Here is a 12,059-nt window from a genome sequence, read left to right on the forward strand (position 1 = left end):
CCTCTCTCGCGCGCCCTCTCTCGCGCGCCCTCTCTCGCGCGCCCTCTCTCGCGCGCCCTCTCTCGCGCGCCCTCTCTCGCGCGCCCTCTCTCGCGCGCCCTCTCTCGCGCGCCCTCTCTCGCGCGCCCTCTCTCGCGCGCCCTCTCTCGCGCGCCCTCTCTCGCGCGCCCTCTCTCGCGCGCCCTCTCTCGCGCGCCCTCTCTCGCGCGCCCTCTCTCGCGCGCCCTCTCTCGCGCGCCCTCTCTCGCGCGCCCTCTCTCGCGCGCCCTCTCTCGCGCGCCCTCTCTCGCGCGCCCTCTCTCGCGCGCCCTCTAAGATGAATCCTGTTTATTTTGCTCTCTCTGCTTACTAAACTGCATGGCCCCTCTTAGAACACCATACTGCAACCAGACAGATTTCTGGCACCAGAATCAGCTTCTGAGCTTATTCATCTGTTGCTTTAGAGACAATAGTCCATTTACTCTACAGCATCAGTTGAATTAACAACTACTTGTGAAGTCTCCATAGGCATTCTTCAAAGTTTCTGCAAAGTCACTGTGGAGATGAAGTCTCCTCTTATGCATAGCTCTTGCATTTCAAATGAGATATCTTGTGAAATGTTTCTCTGTGAAGTGACCTACACACTAATCCCCCCACAATCTATCTCTTTTAAAAACATTTATATATAATATAACCCGTCACAAGAGACTTACCAATTACTCTAGTGGGAAGGGTTAATCGTGTCAAAATGAAAGTAATGCCAAGATTGAAGTAGCCTTGAAGCTACCTATTCCTTGATCTAAAATTTTATTTAAATTATTAAACAATCATATTCAACAGTTCCTATGTAATAATGAAATACCAAGAATCACACTGGAAAAACTGACATGGAACTATGGACTGGGAGAACTTAGGAGATTTCCAGATATTTAAAAACACTACTTGGCTGCACAGGCAAGATTTCTTGCAGCCTTATTTGTGGTAGACAGCTCCCCCTTTTGGATTCAGGTGGGAATGCACTCAGTGAGGGAGGGGAAGCAAAGGATTTTTTCTATAAGAGTGTCAAATCTCTAGACTTCCATACTAATGCATATGATCAGAACGTGGCAAGAAATTAATGAAAGTATAGGGTAAAAAGTAAGGATATCAATAAAAATACCATTGTGTAAAAATGTGTTATTGCCTATAAATATAAGCAATAGAAAATTAAATTTGTGGTATGACAAAGGCATAAGATATATTAAAGACCTCTAATATGGAAGGAATTTATGTCCTTCGAATAACTAAAACACAAATATGGAGAGGCCATTGGGACCTTCTTTTATTTTTATCTAGCTTAGCTTGTTCTTAAGAGAAAGATGGGGACTAGAGTTGAACCCATCTGAAATGAGTGAAATGGAACGAATGGTTTGGGTGGGGAATACACTCCAATTTATAACAAAAATGCACTATGCTCTCCAGAGTGAAAGTGCAAAACCAGGTTTACAGAGGTTAAGGAAAAGATAGAAGTTGGACTTGAGTGTGGTAATTTCAGAAAAAAGCTGCTCAGATTGGTGTAAGGACAGCATGACATCAATTATAAATGCAAGATATGGACTGGTTCAATATAAATTTTTTATACCAATTATATCTTACCCCACAGAAATTACATAGATCAAAAACAAAAATATCAGAGATGTGTTTCATATATGGGACTGAGGCAGGAACTTTTCTACATGCTCTGTGGTCGTGCATGAAGGTGAGGGCATTTTGCCAAGACATCACAGAAAAATTAACCAGGATAGCAGGAGTGGCCTTCACGGACGATCTGGAGCTATATCTGTGAGGTAATTTTATTTTAAAAAAAGGCCAACAAATTGAATAAGTATCAAATCTCATCTATAAAAATAGGACTGACCTTAACCAAAAATGTATTGTGATCACTTGGAATTCCAACTCCCCACTACTGGACTGTGGAAATGAAGCTGTAAACCTATGGGGAAAAAAAAATCACATAATTTAAAGAATTAATGTGACACTTTTGTAAATATCTAGCAGCCATACCTAGACCATATAGGGGCCCAAATACAGTAATTTAAAAAGGGACTATAAATGTTATTATTATAAATATCCAAACTTAATTTCCTCAATTGTATTCTCGATATTTAAAAGCTGTGTAAGCTCTGACAGTGTGCAGATCTGTATGTATGGAAAGATGGAGGAATGGACTGTTTCGTTTTTGTTGTTTGTAAGGAAAGGTTTAATATGTTGTGATAAAATAAAATATCTAAAAAAAGGTAGCTGTACAAGTGTCCAAAGACTCATACCATCAGGTTCAGGAATAGTTTTTATCCCTCTGCCATCAGTCTCCCAAACCATAAACTCAACAGACATTCAGTTAAGGATTTTTACTTTGCACATTATTTATTACTGAATGTTTTTTTTGTATTGCACCTCAGTTGACATTTTGTTCTTTATTAACTTTTTTCTCTTTTGTGTACATATCTTGAGTATTGTATAGTTTTTTGCACAGCAGATAAGCAGACATTGAGCCTGGCCTGCACGTAAAAGAATTTCAGGGGTGACAATAAATCTGAACTTTGAAGTGACCTATCCTGGACAAACATCTCCTCACTTGTCAGGAAGTCAAAATAGCAACTGAACTTCCTTAGAAAGCTGAGGCAGGCAAGGTTCCTGGCCACCATTTTGCTAATTTTCCACAGATCTATTGAATGTGTCCTGGCCATCTGTATCACAATGTCGTTTGGTTGCGGTACAGTATTGGATTAGAGATCGATCCATAGCACCATAATAAGGGGCAGAAAGGATCACTGGGGTGTCTCTTTTCCCCCCCCAACCCACCACCTGCTCCCCATTGATGTGATTTACCGGGATCCTTGTTGGCTCACAAAATCAGGGAGGTTCCCTACCACACTGCAGGCAGCATTTTCCAGCTACTACTGTCGGGGATAAAGATACAGATGTGTCAGAGCCACCACACTGAGGAATAGCTTCTTCCCACTGGCAGAGTTACTGCTGAATGACTGCTCAAACAATTCTGAGAACTGTTTATTAATAATGCATATTTTAATATATTTACATGTATACTGTGGATATCTATTGTTTGTCTGCATGTGTGTTACATCTGTGTGCATGTTTTGCACTGTTCTACATTGTGGACTGGAGAACACTGTTTCATTAGATTGACATCAGATGACAAATGAGCTTGAACTTGAACACTTGAAAATGTGCCAGATTTTTGCCTGATCTTTCGGTCCATCTATATCCTGATACAGAATCATGATGTCCTCATCAGTGGATCCTTTTCTATCTATTTATGTATATTTAGCAAATTGGGAAAATTACATTCTGTTACATCCTCTAGGTCACACATGTCGAACTCTGGCCCGCGGGCCTTTTTTTTATTTGGCCCGCAAGATCATATTAAATATATATTAGAGTTGGCCCGCTGGCCGCCGCGCAGGTATAGCACATGCACAGCAGCAAGCAATACCATAGTAGTTTTTAGCACTTCCACAGCAGGCACAGCAGTACACCGATATAGTTAACGGGAACGTTAATTAGATATTCACAGCGGCGCCGCGCTGCAAGGGATCCACCGCCTAGCTACAACAGACCCGCCGCCTAGCTACAACGGACCCGCCGCCTAGCTACAACGGACCCGCCGCCTAGCTCCATGTGGCTGGACGTGGTGGGTCACCTCCGTGTCTCCTTGAGCTTCATCTGTGGGCGGGTGCTGCTGGGCATCGGACTTTCCGCTGGGGTGGAGGTTGCGGACGAGTTCCACCGCTCTCACGGTATTCCCGGTGAGATGGCGAGACCAGCGGGGACTCCTTGGGTTGTTGGCGGCGGTTGCGGCAGGCGGAGGCGGGGGCGGAGGAGGGAGAGGGGGCAGAGGGGGGGATGCCGCTCGGGTTTGCTGGCTGGGCTGGGGAGGGCTCCCTGTAGATCTTCGCTCCCTGGCATGCTTCTCGGCAACGTGCGATCCTTGGCTTAAAGGCTAGAGAGAAATATTATTTATTGAATATTTTATTTCTTATTTGTTAATGCTTCTTATGGAAAGAGTTTAACCAAAACTATTATTAAACATTTATTTTAATAAGAAAAAGTTTAACATTACATATGTTGAGAGAAAACATGCAGATGTTGTTGAAAATTTTCAATAAATATTTAGTTCGGCCCTCGACTTAGTCCAAGTTTTTAATTTTGGCCCTCGGTGAATTTGAGTTTGACACCCCTGCTCTAGGTTATTAATGTGAGGGGCATTGGCCATCTCTGGGGCACCAGTTGTATCCCTCCAGCTTGAAAAGGACCCAAAATTTCATTGTTTCGATGTGAGAGCTGGTTTTCTCTCCGTGCTCACACAGTCTTCAGTGCCTAGGCCTCTTAATTCGTGTGTCAGCCTTTTCTGTGGCAGCTTGTCAAATGTCTTTTGTCAATATAAAATCACAATTTATCAAACATTATTTACCTTTTTATTAAAATGTTTTATCTCCTTTTGTGAACAAGGACTCATATTGGGTTTCCACACTATTCCATGCAGAATTCAGCAATTTTGAAAAATTTCAAGTAATAGTCCCAGCATCTCTGTAGCCGCTTCATTCAAACCCTTGGCTACAGGCCCTTGCATCCTGTTGATTTGTAGGCTTTTTGCACTTTGAATTTTGTTAATGCCTTCTTACTTGTTCTTGTGATTTTTTTTTTAAACCTCTCTGTTATTTGAAATTAGACCATCTGAATCCTTGGGGTTATTTGTAGTCCTCCATTATAAAGATAATTATGAAATATAACCGAAACAGTTGATTGACAGGTGCCAGATAAAGGGAAAAAGAAGCAAGAGAAAAAAGAAATCTAATGGAGGAAGAGGTGTTGAAGAAGCTATGCAGAAAATATGTGGAGACAATGGCTGCTGGTGTGCTCTTCCACCCGATATGACTCCTCTTCCTCCATCTTGTGCCTCTTTGTCCCTTCGGAGGCAGGCTATCAATTACCTTTATCCATCAACCTTCTATTCTCTCTGGTTCACCAATCCCTTTCTGCCACCTGTCCAACCCATCTCATCTTGTCCTCCTTTATATTGGCAATCTCCTCTCTGCATTTTCAGTCTTACCTTGAAGAGTTCTGGCCTGAAATGGTCATTTTTTTTTTCTCTTTCTGATGTTACTTAACTGGCTGAGTTTCTCCAGCAGATTGGTTTTTTGCTTAATGTATCTCAAGGGCTTGGATTGATGATTCAGAGACCCAAGTTCAAATCTGCTGTGGTAGTTATAAAATTTAAATTCTGTTGATCATTGTAATTTGAACCAAATGTCAAAACTTGAATAGTAATGGTAATTAGATTGACATTCACCTTCATTTGTTTGACTTGTGTTCTTCAGATAGAAAACTCTGTGTATTTATCTAGTCTGCTCCAGATCCACAGCAACTTGGTTGACATCAAAATGCTCTGTAAAAAGACTTGAGCAGTCATTCGCTGTGTTACAGCATAAAAGGCACAAAGCCTTGTGGACCACCTTCATCAATCTGGGCAATTAATTCAGATGTGGCAGTATTTTTCTCAGTCCATTTAATTTTGTGAAGCCCTCCTAACTGGGGAAAGTAAGAGCTGGTTAATGAAATGTCTTGCAGATTAGTTGAGCAAAAGTCTGAAAAAGTTGTACTTATAGTCGTGCCTTACAGGAATTGGCGAGGGAAGTCAATAAAGTGCTATCCTGAAAGATGGCAAGGAGTTCAACTTTGTTTATTGTTGCATTATACAGAGTACAGTGAGAAGGATTTGTTTTGTGAGCAGTTCAGCAACTCAATTCTATCATACATGCAGCCAGCCATTCTCAACGGGGGCCTTCCAGCTCCTCTTGGGGTCCACAGCACGTTTAATGGGGACCATGGATGGCAGGGGGGAAGTGGGGGAGATGAGCATGAAAATTGAACATATTAAATATTTTTTGGGGGAAAGGAAGGACTTTGCTGTATAGTTGTCAAGCATCATGAGTTTTTTTTTCAAGGTTTGGGGCATTTGGAGACAACCGAGAATAACAGATAAATGTGTAAAATTTTCAGAGCATTCCTTGCTCGGACATGATTGTGTTTGACTGACATGTAACCAGCTTTGGCTATGAATTGCCTTCCACATAGATTTCCTCTTCTATTGCCTTCAATTCCAGGAAATAAATGTGCAGGCTGAAAATCATTGCTCCCCGTTTCTTGCGTCTGCAAGTGCCTTCGTTTTGTTTCAAGTTTTCATGACAAGTAGTGAACATGTCTCCTTCTACTACCTTTTATTGAAGAAGGTATGTATTGATCATTATTTTACATAAGCTTTGTGCTAACTTTTGAGCAAACTTCTAAGAAGTTATTTTGTAATAGTTCATTTCTGTTACTTTCAGAAATCATTTTACCTGAGTTCCTCAGGGAAAAAAAATGTCATCAGTATTTGGTGGAATTGTTATCACATGGTTTCATTTCATCACCTCAACACCCTTCTCTGCCCATGCGTTTTCAAACGAAAACATAAGGCAAAGCAGCCTGAAACAACATTAGAGGCTATACATCAAGAGAAGAAATAAAAACTCTTGGATTACTTCAAAGCCCTTTGAGATATTTTTAAGAGAAGCCCCGTGCTCAAACAAATGATTACTGAAACCACAGAAATTAAAAAAGGGTCTTGCATCATACAAGATAAATGAATTGACTGAAAAGTGGAAATGCCCATAACATCACTGATTCATTTATTTTGCCTTCAGTCCATCATAATATATTTTAAAATATTTTTTTATTTTTCATACTGTGAATTCTATCAACCAAAATATGTACAAACGTATCTCATTAAATTTACACAGTGGTCTTTTCTCCCCTTTATCCCCCCGCCTTTCCCTCCCTTCCCTCTACCCAACCCCCTCCAATACCCATAAATATTCAACATGTACAATACAATAAAACCATAAAACAATATTTTCACACAAAGGAATATAAACAAGAAAAATGTGTCATCTATTTATTACACATTGAATAGGGTCGTTTTGTCTTCTTATCATTTTCATTCTCATTTCAGGGGATGGAGGTCGTAGGCAAGCTCTCTCTAATATGTTCCATGTATGGTTCCCAAATTTGTTCAAACATTGTGACATTATTTTTTAAATTATATGTTATTTTTTCCAATGGAATACATTTATTCATTTCCATGTACCATTGCTGTATACTCATGCTCTCTTCCATTTTCCAAGTTGACATTATACATTTTTTTGCTAATGCTAAGGCTATCATAATGAATTTTTTTTTGCACTTTATCCAGTTTGAGGCCTAATTCTTTACTTCTTATATTACTTAAAAGAAATATCTCTGGTTTTTTTGGTAGTTATTTTTTGTAATTTTATTCAGTATCTGATTTAATTCTTCCCAAATCATATTTACTTTTGTACATGCCCAAGTTGCATGTAATGTTGATCCCATTTCCTTCTTACAGCGAAAAACATCTATCTGATAATGTTGAATCCTATTTTTAAAATTTTTTGGAGTGATATATACCCTGTGTAACCAATTATACTGTAACATGTGTAACCTTGTGTTTATTGTATTCTTCATAGTTCCAGAACATAACTTTTCCAATTATTCATTTTTTATCTTTATGTTTAGATCCTTTTCCGACTTCTGCTTAGGTTTATAGTTTATTTCATTTTCCTTATCTTGCAGCTTAATGTACATGTTGGTGATAAATCTTTTGATTATCGTGTCTTTAATCATGTATTCAAAACTGCTTCTTTCGGTAATCTCAAGCTGTTTCCCAATTTATCCTTTAAATAAGCTTTCAATTGATGATATGCAAACATTGTACCATGAGTTATTCCAAATTTGTACTTAAACTGTTCAAATGTTAATAAATTATTTCCCAAAAAAACATTTTCTATTCTTTTGTTTCCTTTTCTCTCCCATTTTCTAAAGCACACATGTCAAACTCAGGCCCGCGGGCCAAATTTGGCCCGTGATATAATTATATTTGGCCCGCAAAATCATATCAAATAGGTATTAGAGCTGGTCGCCGCGCCAGTATAGTGCATGCACAGCTAATACTACAAATCCCAGAATGCTTTGCAAATGCGTTGGTGCTGGCCCGTCAGCCGCTAATCGCCCCCACCTCCTCTCTTTACTTTCATTAGCATCTGTGACCTGTCGCCCAACTCACATGTAATAAACCCCTTACGAAAAATGGCCAAACGAAAGACAGGAAACAGGACCTTTCAAGACAGGTGGGAGACAGACTATATGTTCATCATTTTAAAAGACAAACCTGTTTGTCATTGAAGCAAGTTGTTATTTTTTTTGACTTGTTGGCTTGTGAAAAAAAAAACATTTAAAAGGAGCTTAAAGGCTCACCTCACTAACAAAAGACAAAGGAGGAAAAACCCAACACCCAACCCCAACCAACCAATTTTCCCCTGCAACCACTGTAACCGTGTCTGCCGGTCCCGCATCGGACTTATCAGCCACAATCGAGCCTGCAGCTGACGTGGACATTTACCCCCTCCATAAATCTTCGTCCGCGAAGCCAAGCCAAAGAAGAAAGGCGATAGAGAAATATTATTTATTGAATATTTTATTTCTCATTTGTTAATGCTTCTTCTGGAAAGAGTTTAACCAAAACTATTATTAAACATTTATTTTAATAAGAAAAAGTTTAACATTACATATGTTGAAAGAAGAGAAAACATGCAGATGTTGTTGAAAATTTTCAATAAATATTTAGTTTGGCCCACGACTTAGTCCAAGTTTTTAATTTTGGCCCTCTGTGAATTTGAGTTTGACACTCCTGCTCTAAAGGAAAGGTTGTCTATTGTAAAAGGTATTAGTGGATTTTGCGTCAATAGTAATTTTGATATTTGATCATTCATTTTTTTTCCTTTCTAAGTGGATCTTCTTAAGTAAATGATGCAGTACTGGTGAGTTTTTATATTGCACCAGCTTTTCATCCCACTTATAAAGTATATGTCCTGGTACCTTCTCCCCTATTTTATCTAGTTCTATCTTAGTCCAGTTTGGTTTTTCCTTTATCTGGTAAAAATCTGATAAATACCTCAATTGTGTGGCTCTGTAATAATTTCTAAAATTTGGTAACTGTAAACCACCCTGATTATACCTCTCTGTTAATTTATCTAACGCTACCCTTGGATTCTTCCCTTTCCACAAGAATTTCATTATTATTCTCTTTAGTTCCTTAAAGAAGTTTTCTGTTAAGTGAATTGGTAATGTTTGAAATAAGTATTGTATCCTTGGGAACATGTTCATTTTAATGCAGTTTACCCTCCCTATCAACATTAGCAGTGATTCTTTCCATTGTTCTAAGTCTTCCTGCAATTTCTTTATTAGTGGCTGATAATTTAGTTTGTACATGGTTTAAGTTATTATCTAACCTGACCCTAGATATTGGATTGCTTGTGCTTGCCATTTAAATGGTGATTCTTTTTAAAATTCTGTATAGTCTGTGTTACTCATTGGGATCACTTCACTTTTATTTGCATTGATCTTGTACCCCGATATTTCTCCATATTCCTTCAATTTCTTATGTAATTTTTTTACTGATACCTCTGGTTCTGATAGGTATACTATGATGTCATCTGCAAATAAGCTGATTTTATACTCCTCCTTTATTTTTATCCCTTTTTTATTTTCTATTCTTATCAGTTCTGCCAAAGGTTCTATTGCTAAGGTGAGCAATGAGGGGGATAGTGGACATTCCTGTCTAGTTGACCTACTTAATTTAAAGTGACTCGATACATCCATTTACTGTTACCTTCGCCAACAGTCCATTATACAATGCTTTAATCCAATTTAAAAGACAAAGGAGGAAAAACCCAACACCCAACCCCAACCAACCAATTTTCCCCTGCAAGCACTGCAACCGTGTCTGCCTGTCCCGCATCGGACTTGTCAGCCACAATCGAGCCTGCAGCTGACGTGGACTTTTACCCCCTCCATAAATCTTCGTCCGCGAAGCCAAGACAAAGAAGAAAGAATCCAATTTATATATTTTTCTGGTAGATTGAACTTCTGTAATACTTTAAATAAGTAAATCCACTCTACTCTGTCAAAGGCTTTTTCTACGTCTAGAGCAACAGCCACTGTTGGTTTCTTATTTCCTTGAACTGTGTGGATTAGATTAATAAGTTTGCAGACATTGTCTGCTGTTTGTCTTTTCTTAATAAATCCAGTTTGATCTGTTTTACTATTTTAGGCACACATTCGGCCAATCTGTTTGCTAATAATTTCACTATTATCTTATAGTCTGAGTTAAGTAGAGATATTGGTCTATATGATGCTTGTGTTAGTGGATCCTTCCCCGTCTTTGGTATTACTGTAATTATTGCTGCCTTACATGAATCTGGCAAGTTTTGTGTGTCTTCTATCTGGTTCATTACTTCCAGGAGAGGAGGAATTAATAACTCTTTAAATGTTTTATAAAATCTATTGGAAATCCATCCTCTCCTGATGTTTTATTGTTTGGCAGCTTTTTTAACGTATCCTGTACTTCCTCTATTTCAAATGGTTTTATCAGTTTGTTTTGTTCTTCTTGCAATTTTGACGGTTCAATTTTAGCTAAACATTCCTCTATTTTATCTTTCCCCTTGTTCTCAGTTTGATACAATTGTTCATAAAATTCCTTAAAATTTTCATTAATCTCTGTTGGATTATGTGTAATTTGTTTGTCCTTTTTCCTTAATGCCTGTATCGTTCTTTTAGCTTGTTCTGTTTTAAGTTGCCAGGCTAATATTTTGTGTACTTTCTCCCAGTTCATAATACTTTTGCCTTGTTTTCATTATGTTCTTCTCCACCTTGTACGTTTGTAATGTTTCGTATTTAATTTTTTTGTCCACCAATTCTCTCCTTTTCGTTATATCATCCGTTTTTACTAATTCGTTTTCTGTACTTACTATCTCCCTTTCCAACTGCTTTATTTCCCGATTGTAATCCTTTTTCATCTCAGACACATAACTTATTATCTGCCCTCTAAAGAAGGCTTTCATTGTGTCCCATAATATAAATTTGTCTTTCACTGATCCTGTGTTTATTTCAAAATATCTTTTAATTTGGCGTTCAATAAACGCCCTAAATTCCTGTCTTTTAAGCAGCATGGAGTTTAACCTCCATCTATATGTTTTTGGTGGGATGACCTCCAGTTCTATTGCTAATAATAGGGGTGAATTATCTGATAGTAGTCTAGCTTTATACTCAGTTTTCCTAACTTTCCTTGAATATGGGCTGACAACAAAAACATATCAATCCTTGAGTAAGTTTTGTGCCTACTCGATAATATGAAATTTTCTTCTCTCTTGGGTGTTGCCTCCTCCATATATCCTTAAGTTTCATTTCCTGCATTGATTTAACCATAAATTTCGCTACTTTGTTCTTTTTACTTGTCTTTTGTCAGTTTTATCTAACATTGGTTTCAAATTAAGGTTAAAATCCCCTCCTATCAGTATATTTCTTTGTGTGTCTGCAATCTTTTTAAAAAAAAAATCCTGAATAAACTTTTGATCCTCCTCATTAGGTGCATATATATATTGAGCAAATTCCAAAATTCTGAGTATATCTGACTCTTTATCATTGCATACCTCCCTGCCGGATCTATTATTTCCTCGTCTATTTTGATTGGTACATTTTTGTTAAATGGTATGGCTACTCCTCTAGCTTTTGAATTATGGGATGCTGCCATTATGTGTCCTACCCAGTTTCTCTTTAGTTTGTTATGTTCCGCTTCAGTTAGATGCGTTTCCTGCACAAATGCTATATCTATATTTTCCTTCTTCAATAAATTTAGTAGCCTCTTCCTTTTAATTTGCTTATGCATTCCATTAATGTTTATAGTCATATAGTTCAACATGGCCATCTTATATCTTGCATACATCTCTTTTCCACTTCTTTGCCACCTCCATCCCCCTTTTCCCCATTTTCATCTCTTAGTTTTCTCTTATTACACTTAATATACGACAACACATTTAAGACATAAAGTATGCCCGCAGTTCCAACATCCATTAATACCTTAACCCCAAAAGTTAACCCCCTCTCTGAGTTGCCCCATACCCCATGCC

At 38.3% G+C, this 12,059-nt stretch overlaps 1 protein-coding gene across 6 annotated transcripts in view; it reads left to right on the top strand.

The window, feature by feature from the left end:
- fer (fer (fps/fes related) tyrosine kinase) overlaps positions 1 to 12,059 on the top strand; it is a 226,584-nt gene that overhangs the window by 43,132 nt on the left and 171,393 nt on the right. For 5 of the 6 annotated variants that reach the window (XR_011342757.1, XR_011342758.1, XM_069892572.1 and 2 more), the window contains exon 2: positions 6,144 to 6,269. The exons of the other annotated variant lie outside the window; for it this stretch is intronic. The gene's annotated coding sequence lies outside the window, so the exon portion shown is untranslated. The remainder of the gene's footprint in view (positions 1 to 6,143; positions 6,270 to 12,059) is intronic. 6 annotated transcript variants of the gene reach the window in all.

This window comes from Narcine bancroftii, chromosome 1, assembly GCF_036971445.1.
Source record: "Narcine bancroftii isolate sNarBan1 chromosome 1, sNarBan1.hap1, whole genome shotgun sequence".
NCBI lineage: Eukaryota > Metazoa > Chordata > Chondrichthyes > Torpediniformes > Narcinidae > Narcine > Narcine bancroftii.